At 47.8% G+C, this 9,642-nt stretch overlaps 1 protein-coding gene across 1 annotated transcript in view; it reads left to right on the plus strand.

The window, feature by feature from the left end:
- CD82 (CD82 molecule) overlaps window positions 1-9,642 on the plus strand; it is a 40,919-nt gene that overhangs the window by 802 nt on the left and 30,475 nt on the right. The window lies entirely within an intron of this gene.

The raw sequence follows: 9,642 nt of genomic DNA on the forward strand, positions 1-9,642 counted from the left end.
GGCTTCAGTCGGCTCTGTCTTGATTGATTTCCAGGGTGTGGATTAAATGCTTTTGTAGCGATCTTACCCTATTACCGCTACAGAAATCTAGTGCTGGCCCAGCGTGCCGTGTCCCTTTTGCCCTCTTTTAAGAGCCCTGTGAGCAGTTCAGAGTAATGCTTGCAGTTCAGCAGCTGGGTAGATGTTGGCTGCGAACTCCATTTGTAATGTGACTGGTAACAAATCTGTTGATAAGGGGCATAAGGGGATGGCGGCTTGTTACGCTCCAGGCATGCTGATTCTGCCTCAGAGCATTAAAGCTCTGCTGTGTGCACTTTAATGTAAAATGGAGTGTTTGGTACAAAAAAATAACAAACCAAAAACCCAAACCAAATCATCCTGAAATCTAAACATTGGCTTCAATAAACTGTAAAGCTAGTTTAGGACAAAGTGTTCCTATGTCTTGGACGAGCTCTAGCATATTGTGTATAAGCTGAGAGCTTGAAACTTTAGTAGCTGTGCGAGGGAGGGATAGTGTTATATTGCAGTGCTCTCAGAGGTAGTGGCTGGGGAGAAGAGCTGCTCTTGGAGGTGTTTGAGCTGCTATTGACAGTAGAGGTTCACAGGGATGTAACACATCCCACCACTTTTGAGGCCTCTGGGTAGTTAGCTTCTAACAACAACCTTGTGTTTCTGTGCAAGCAAGGGTGAACAGCTGGAGAGTGCTGTCTTGAAATCTGCCTCCAGTGATACTTCCTCTCCATGTTTTTTCTTTTTTTTTTTTTTTCTTTACTTTCTCAGACATCTTGGGCTTGAGAAAAATCCCCTTCAAAGCCTGAGATGTGAACCTGCTGTTGTGCAGCTTGCTCGCTGCATGAGAACAGTCAAGCAGAAGCCTGTGGCTAGTATCATTTTGGTGGACCACAAGGTCAAAGTGTAGAAACACTGCTCTGAAAATCTAGATGGAAGTGTCTAGTGAGAGGAGCAGTCTCGGTAGTGTGCTGCTGTATGGTGATGTCAAGCATATGACAGACTGTAAAAATGACAAATTACTCAGCTCTTACTAAATAGTTCATGAGCACTAAGTGGGAAGAAAGTGTTAATGAGGCAGAAGGGCACAGGGTGGTACAGTCAGTGACCTGTTCTGCAGTGTCACAGCATGGGCAGTGGAAGACCCATAGTATTCCATAGCAGAACCTCTTGCAACAGTGAGGTGGTTTTTAACATTTACACTTGGTTTTGGTCCTTTGGCTGGAGCAGGGACTCCTACAGCTGCAGTTGTGCTTTAAAAAGAAAAAAAATAAAAGAAAATCCATGGGTGCTTGCTCGTGTTCAGCTGACCACACAAGTGAAAAGAACCTTTGCCAACTGCTCTGTAAACCTATGTGTGGATTTGGAGTGGCTCAGAGAAGAAACTAGCCTCTCCTCGCTCCTAGCATTGTGTTATTTAACACCCCTTTCATAGAAGGATCTTGCTGCCAACATATCTTCACTTGGTGTAGCCTTTTTGGACCTGAACCCCTCTTAGCCTGTGTTTCTCCATCCTTGCCAAGGGCTCTGGGAATCACTGAGATGACATTCTCATCCCTGTGCTGCAGGGCTGGGTGAAGTCTTGCAATGTTTGTTCAGCTTCTTACCTGCGTGTGACAGAAATAGAGCAAGATACAAGCCGAGTGCCTGGAGAGAGCCCTTCCTGTGGGCAATCTCTGTCCTGCTGCATGGAAGCTCCTCCCTTAAGAGGATTTAGCGGCTTTAATGATGTGGCTCATCTGGACTCTCTTCATCACTGTTATTGTCTCTATTTTAGTTCTCGGGTGAGAGGCAGGTGTAGTGTGACCTACAACTGTAAGCTGGTGCAGGAAATGCTCTAATGAGGACTTCCCACAGCTCCATGGGGGTTTTCTTGTCCCTGATACTCAAACCACTCTGCGTCAAGCTCTGTGAAGTGCAAGGGGGAGTTTCACATGAAATTTCTCATCTGACTGTAACCAAGGAAAGGTTTTATCACTCCTGTTGCTCTGTGTCCTGGTTTCACAGCTGTAAGGCAGGAGGGGTCCATCCAGGACTGCAGGTGTTCGTCCAGTAGATGTTTAAGTCAGAGAGATGCAAGTGGGAGTTTTGCAGACCTCTGGTAACCACAGGCCCCAGGGCACTTTTCAACTCAAACCATGGCTGTGGTTCTTGGTGCCTGCTGGCATTGTTACAGCAGGAAGCACACAGCGCAGGCAAAAGGCATTGCCACAAAGACCTTTGGGCACTGATGGGATAGGGTCTGTTATGGGAATGCCAGGGTGATGCTGGGAATTGGATCATGCCCCATGCTATCTGAAGCAGTAATTATTGCTCCACTCTAATGGTGCTTGTGGCATGGCAGCCACTTTCTTCCTGGTCTCGTTGGCTGGTGAGTGGGAGGTGCTAGAGGGGGTGGGTCTGCCGGGGCTCCGGCTCTGAGTAACTTGGAAGGCTGGAGGAGGTAGCAATGTTTCCAGTGGGCCTGTGGAACAGGGGATGATTGGAGCCTCAGTTCTTGCACTCACTTCTCAGTTTCCTTAGTGGAAAAACTTACGTGCACCAAAACTAACTTATTACTGTCAGGAATTATGGCATTCACCCTAGAGTGCCTTAACTTCATTCCTCTAAAATAGGAGCATGACATCTGTATCCCCTTCTTCTCCTTCCCTGCCTTCCTTTGTCCCTGAACATGGTTCACGCCATCCAGAGATCTGGAGTCCTTTTGTGCAGCAAAATGGGGTAGCTGGGCCCAGTAGCCTGCCCCCCACCATGTGGTTGTCAGCTTCAATGGGCAAAGAAATAAACTCTGTACTTGCACTAATGCATCTGTTGGCGGAATGTGGGATTGGAGCTTTCTACAGGCTCCTGATTAATGACATTCGTGTGAAGGGATGGCTGAGCGAGCCACCTTTCCTTTAGCAACTGTGTAATGAGATGCAATCCTTACCTAACCACCTCTGTCTCTTTTTGGCTCTTCTCTAGTCTTGGAGGGAATGAAGTGGAGGAAAGGCTAAAAATTACAGGCTCTCTTGGCATGGTAAAAGGAATAATACAGGAGGCACAGTCGGGGCCAGCAGTTCCTTGACGGCTGTTTGGCTGTGGCAGAGCCTGTTTGCTGAAAGCTTTCTGGGCTATCAGGGCTTTGGAAACACTGAAGCAATTAATGACTGACTTCAGTCTAGATGGGGTGATAAGTGAAGCAAAGGAACTGCGTAGTGGAGATTGCTTAAATCACTCCTTGTGTGCACTGACAGATTCAGAGCTAGCTAGTTTTCTGGAAGGAAGATGAGGCGTTACTGTGGGCAGCTCTTCGAAAGGGACTGCCTAGTAGATCAGAGCAGGAAAAGGGAACAAAACAGTAGCCTGTGGGGATGGGAACAGGGATTGGAGACTGCCGACTCTGAATCCAAGCGTGTGTCCTTTTGAACACCACAGAGCCAGGGAAGTTGGGTGGTTTGTGGCTCATCCAAAGTAAATACAGGGGAGAAAGGGAAGGAGACTAAGTTGGGGACAGGCTTTGTCCTGTGGGAAGAGGTGCGTGCACAGGCTGTCTGGCTGACTGCTCTAGTTCTTTGTCTCCTTGATGGAGCTTCAGAACTGGGACACCACCTACTGGGACACCACCATTTAAAAGCGAGTCAAACCAAAAGTCCAGTGCATGTACTTAATTTCTGAAAGTTGCTGGTGTGGTAAGTGCTCTGTTTGTCTTTAAGGAGCTCAGGCGCTGAGAAGGACCAGAGGGAGAGCCTTGCACATAAGGGAATTCCATACTGGTGGAATTTGTTAAGGATGCTGCTGGGCTGCTGATTTTAGTTTCTTTGCAGCACAGCCTTGAGGCAGGTGCATTGTGAAAGCGCTTTACCCTTTACTACAAAATTGTTACTGAGCTGTAAGGAGATTGCTGATCTCTCCCAGTATGATGATAATCCCATGGGCACGTGTGCTGGAGAAATGCTGATCTGGGACAAACTGTATACATTAGGATATCCAGCAGCCTGAAGATTTGAAGTTACATAATGGGGAGTTCCCTTTGTGGGCAAAACAAGCCTGCTTCAGTCTCTTGTACGCAAGCAAAAGAATGCATGACCTGTCAGAGCTGCAGCCACGCACCTTAAGCTGATCTGATCTTCCCACAGCTGGAGTTGGGAACTGCCCTTGGTCCATCCTGCTCCTCAGCCGTTGCCATGGAGGTAGTTTGGAAAAGGGGAAGGAAAGAAATTAGAGAGGTTTGCATAGCAGGGACTGAGCATGCTGTAAAGTAGCTTTACCTGTTGGGAATGAAGGAGGCTGTTTCCCACAGTTGTTCTGGAAAAGGTGTTATGGTCACTGGATCTAACCATATTCTTCTCCAGCACCTTGCTTTGGTCACTGCCTCTGATCTGTGAGGTTTCTGTGCCATCACCAGGATGGGTTCAGGGGGCTACACAGGAATTTGATGCCCTCAGCTCCTGCCTCTGCAGGAGAGGCTTCATGTGGCACCTTGTCTGTCTAGTTTTAAAAGCAGCCTGCTCCAGGATGTTGGTTTTGCTTGGGCTGGTGTACCAGACTGGCACAGGTGTGAGTGAGCTGCCTCTGGGGTTTTGTGCATTGGGTTGCTGTGAGACCATGACCTGAGCTGTGTTAGTGCAGGGCATCTGGAGCACCATGGAAGGCAGGTGTGGAAAGGGCATCCTGGCACTTGACTAGGACTTCAAGGGCTGCTGCTGTCTTCCCATAATATAGGAATAGACAAATCCTAAATGCCCAGAGCTGGTATGTTTCCTGTGATGGATGGTTAGCAGTTTTGTTGGGAATCAGTTGTGAAGTCTAAATTAACTAGATTATTTCTAGTACTACACAAAATGCTTCAGTGCTCTAGTTAAGACCTTTCCAGGGAAGTTTCTATACCTTTTGTGGCATTTCAGTTTCTAAGTGTTCTAGTAATAGAGGAAAAAATATTTGTGTTGGGAGTGTCTTATTTGCTTCCTACATAATTTTTTTCTGATTTCTCCTTGGTCCTGCAAATGGCTTACTTAACATTACTCAGAATATGTGTGGAAAGAAATTGAAAGAAGTTCTGTATTCAGTGGTGGCAGTATCAAGGGGTTTTTTGGACTTTGGTCTCCAGAGCTAACATGCCTGCTTTCGAAAGTCACTGTGCAGACTGCTCTGCTCCTCTCCTCTCGGCTTGTAATCAATTCATTTGCAGAGTACTCTTTGCAGAAAAAGGTGCTGTTCTGGCTGTTGTGGTGATAGTACACCATGTCTGGGGCTGATGCCTTAGGTTTTAACTTTTATATATTTCAAATCACTGTACTGCTTAGTGTGTAACTCTGAAGTTTCTTGTAGCCTGTTAATTTCTGCTCTCTCATACTAGGTAGACATAGCAAAGCCTCTCCGGTCCTGCTCTCCAAGGACACCCAGACCGTCCTAGGCCCAAAAAGTATAAACCAAAGAGCCTCTAAGGCGGGGCAAGTGGAGGGGAAATTACATCATTAAACTGAAGCTTTAATTGGAGAATTTACCCTGACATGCAAATGAACCAAACCTGTAAAAGTGTGAAGAACTCATGACCTGTCGTTCATCTTGGCAGTAGCCTCTGGCTCCCCAGGGGGTACCTTTGAAGGCCTTTCAAATAAATACCTACTTTTATTCCCTTACTCCTGTCTAGTCTCTGTTTCTAGGAGCTGCATTGGTTCTGGGGCTTCTTTCATGCAATGGTGTGGCACAAAGCATCCTCTTGCCTGCCATGGAACTGGTCATGTGTCTGTCGTGGGTGTCATTGTGGATTGAAGTTGCTGGTGATGAGTCAGTCTTGAGTGGTTTTGCTGGAATGTCCTCAACTTCGCAGCGTGTTTCCTTGGTCTCTCGTCCCCTCACTCCCTTTCTTCTGTGTCATGGAGCTACACTCCCTGTAAAACACAGAAGCAGAGCGGGACTTGGATTAAGGAGACAGACTGCTGCTGACCTGCAGGTTGCTTTGAACTTTGCTCCGACGAAACCGATATGGGAACTATTCTGCAGCATCTGTGCTGCATGGCTGAAGAAACTGGGGCTTAAAAGGCAGGCAGGAGTTCTAATTATGCTCACCTCTGAAGTCTTCCAGGGGAGAGAGGAACCCCAACCAGACAAAACTCCAGCTGCCTAAATGTACTTTCCCAACAGCCTAAGAAGCTGCTGGACTCTTCTTTGCATTCAGGTCCCTTTCTAATGCAGGCTTTCAGAGATACACATGGAATAACTAAAGAGCGCTCTGAGTTGTGCAGTAAATCTGCCAATTCCCCAAGGAAGCTCTTTTAATTAGAGAAGACTTCTGCTCGGCAGCTGCTGTGTGGGACAGTGCTAGACCACTGCTGTGTGGAGAAGCCCTGGTGAGCTGTGTGAAACAAGGTAGAGGCACAGCCCTTCCCTGGCTCCTAAGGGGTCTGTTGCACTTGTGTGGGGAGACTGCATAGGAGTGGGGGGAGAGGCTGCAAGTACAACAGAAGTTCCTGCAGGCTGGTGGAGTCCTGTGTGATAGACCAGCCTTGCAAGTGAGCCCCAGCCCCTCCGTGGGACTTGCTGCAGGGGTGGCTGCTCCCTGTGCACAGAGCTCAGCAGCTCCTTCGCACCAGATCCTCCAAGGGTGAGAACACCTTGTGCCAGTGCAGCTAAAATGGGGGTGGTCCTGGCTGCTCCTGAGGGCTTGGAGGTGATGCCCACAGCTGCTGGTGCTTCTCCTGCCTGGTGTGAGAAGACCTGAAATGTCAGCGTTTCCTCTTGCCCTTGCTCCCTGGGGGAGGTGTTGTGACTCACGGCTTCCTGAAATGAAACTGAGGTGACATAAATGCAGTTGCCAAAACTTCATGGGAATTTTTTAATGTCAAAAACTGCATCAAACTGGCTGCTGCCTTGGCAGAAGAGGCTATTTCAAGGAAGGGCTATTTTGAGGAATGGCAAGCTGCTTTAGTTCCTGAGTCCAAGACCTCAAAGACTTCTTTGATTTGGTGCTGCAGTCCTGCTGGTGGCATCGGAGCCTGAGTGTTTCTGCATTCATTACCAGTCTGTCAAGTTTGGAGGCTGTTGTGGCACTGATTTAGACTCGATCCTGTAGTAAAACACTAGGTTCCTGCTCTGTGTAGCTTCAGGCAGATAGGAGACCTCTTCCTATCCCAGCTGTCAGCTACCAGCAAGACCCACTGGCGTGTATACAAGTAGATGGCCGGTGCTGTCCCACGGGAACCTAAACAGTTGCTCCTTGTTTGCCCAGAAGAGAGACAGCCTTCGCCACAGGGTGTTTGCTGTCAGGAAGAGCAGCCTGTGCAGCCGTGTGTGAGCTGAGCCAGGTCAGCAGCTGTGTTACTGTCTGATGGTTATTCCCATACCCAGGATCTCAGTGGAGAGCCCTGGTGACCTGTGATGGGTGGTTCTTCTGCTGGCAGCCTCCTGTCAGAGGAGGAGCATGCAGTGGGGCTTTGCTGGGCTGGGTTTCAAGCTGCTGCGCTAGTGAGAGGTGGGCGTGTATCCTGGGGGCACAGGGAGCCATGTGTCACAGCCATAACCTGCCCAGGTAACATGCATGAGACCCCTTACTGTAGTTTTAGGTGATTGGTAAGTTTGGCTTGATTAAAAAAATTGTGGAGCTGATGTGAAGTAAAACCAGGTGGACTGTGGGGGGAAAGACAACAACACAGCGGGACAGAGGAAAGTAAGAAAAATTGTGTCTGCAATCCTATTAAAAAGTAGTTTTAGCCTCAATCACAATTTACTGATTAAAGATGAAACAGACAGCTTTTTTTTTTTTTTTCCCCTCTGAAATGGGAGCATTTATGTCTGCACTGAGGCTCATTGGACTATTAGTACGTTAGTTATTCTGGGTTCTTTCTTGTTTTAAAATAAATACCTCTGAACTACTCTTTTCCATCTTATTCTTCTAGCATTCCTCCATCAAATAGTCTTCTGAAATATTTGTGCTCTAAATATAGAAAAGGAGACCTTTTCAGGAAAGTAGAAAAGGCCACCCAGCCTCTCTTGGTTCAGGTTCAGCTGAACCCGTTTTCCAGACCACTGTGCATAGGTCTGCAGACTCCAAGGAGGCCCCTCTTTTTCCCAAAACAGACCCAGCTTTTCAAAGTCTTGCTGTCTACTTTAACTGCCAAATTCCTAGGGAACCTATCCCACATGTCTGTTCTTCTTGGCTTGAAACAGTTCTGTCCAGAACCTACACATGTATTGCTTTGAAGGACTGATTGATTATTTTCTTTTTTGGGGATGGTGTTGGAGGAGTGACCTTAACTGCAGGTGGCAGGCCTATCATTGATTAATGTTCTTGTATTGCTCCAATTAACTCTGCTGGGGTTGCTGCATGGTAAGGTAACAATCATCAGGGTAGTAAAACACCTCTGTATTGCAGCCTGCCTTGGAGTTCAGGGCCATCTTCACAGAAGGGCTAGCAAAAGTTTTTGGGTATCTCTTTCAGCTGGCTAAGTGTTTTCTAGAGGACCCCTTTGTTTTCCAGCCTTGTCTGCTGAGATTTCTTACTGTGGCATTTCACTTCCTAAAATGCTTAGACTGGGAACAAAGCAGCTTCGCTGCAGCTTCTGGAACAGCTCATGCTGTGCTATGCTTTCTCCTCACAGCAGCTGTACAATGTAGCTTTCTTTTCCACTTTCTCCTGTAGGATGAGCTTGGCATGAGGAGAGTGTTCTGTAAAGGTGAAAGGAAAAAGTGCAAGACAATGCTGCCGTACATCTTGGAGACTGTACAGCAGCCCCTGTGGGGACTGTCTGTTCCAGAGCAAGGTTTGAAATAGCTTCTGAGTTGCATCCTCAGAGTGATCAGGGCAGCAAGGGGTTTGGCTGTTGTGGCCAGGTGCTGCCAGTTACAAATGTGAAACTATTTGTATGATTTACCGTGATGTTGGAGAGGGAAAATGTGGTTCAGGTGAATGTTTTTGAATAGCAGGAAATGACTCAAAAGATCTGTGGTTTAAAGTTCTGTACTTCAGGACTTTTCTTGCCCTCCTGCCCTCTGTATGTCATCATTTTGGAAACAGGGGCTGCTTGAGACAGAATCCCTTCCTCAGGAGCTTTTTATAGTTCTGGCTTTCTCTTTTAGTTCGTACCCTTTGGTAGTGTCAAGTGGCATCTGGGGCGTGAAACTCAGGATGTTGTGAAATGTTCATCCTCAGACTGTCTGTGACAATGCTCCTCTCGTCAGCAGGCAGGCAGACCGTGCTCCAGCAGGGCACAAGGTCTGGTGTGACCCTGGGATGGTCTGGTGGAAGTACAGCTTCTTCTAGGGCAGAGGCTGGGTCTGGGAGTAACCTTTTGTGGCTGGGGCACTGCTGCCACAGCATGTGTGATTCTGTACCACTGAGTTTGGAGACCCCAGGTTCAGCTAGCCCCGTCTGTTTGTAACAAATGGTTTGGCTGAGTTGCCTGCCTCCCTTGTCCTCCCTGGTGTGCAGATCAGGGAGAGATCACAAGATACTTTGTGTGAGAATCTAGCAGGAATCCTGTACTTCTGATTCCTGTGCAGTCAGCCTGCAGTGGGGGCCTTCAGATTGGAGGTGCATGGTGATGGTAGGGCAGACTTTGCCGAAGAGGGGAGATTGTTACAGCTGCTGATCTGTCCTGTTGTGCTCCAGAGTCACAGGTAGCAGTGCCAACATACTAGCAGGGGCACAGGAGC

This window comes from Corvus brachyrhynchos, unplaced genomic scaffold (genome assembly GCF_000691975.1).
Source record: "Corvus brachyrhynchos isolate BGI_N302 unplaced genomic scaffold, ASM69197v1 scaffold115, whole genome shotgun sequence".
Classification (NCBI taxonomy): domain Eukaryota; kingdom Metazoa; phylum Chordata; class Aves; order Passeriformes; family Corvidae; genus Corvus; species Corvus brachyrhynchos.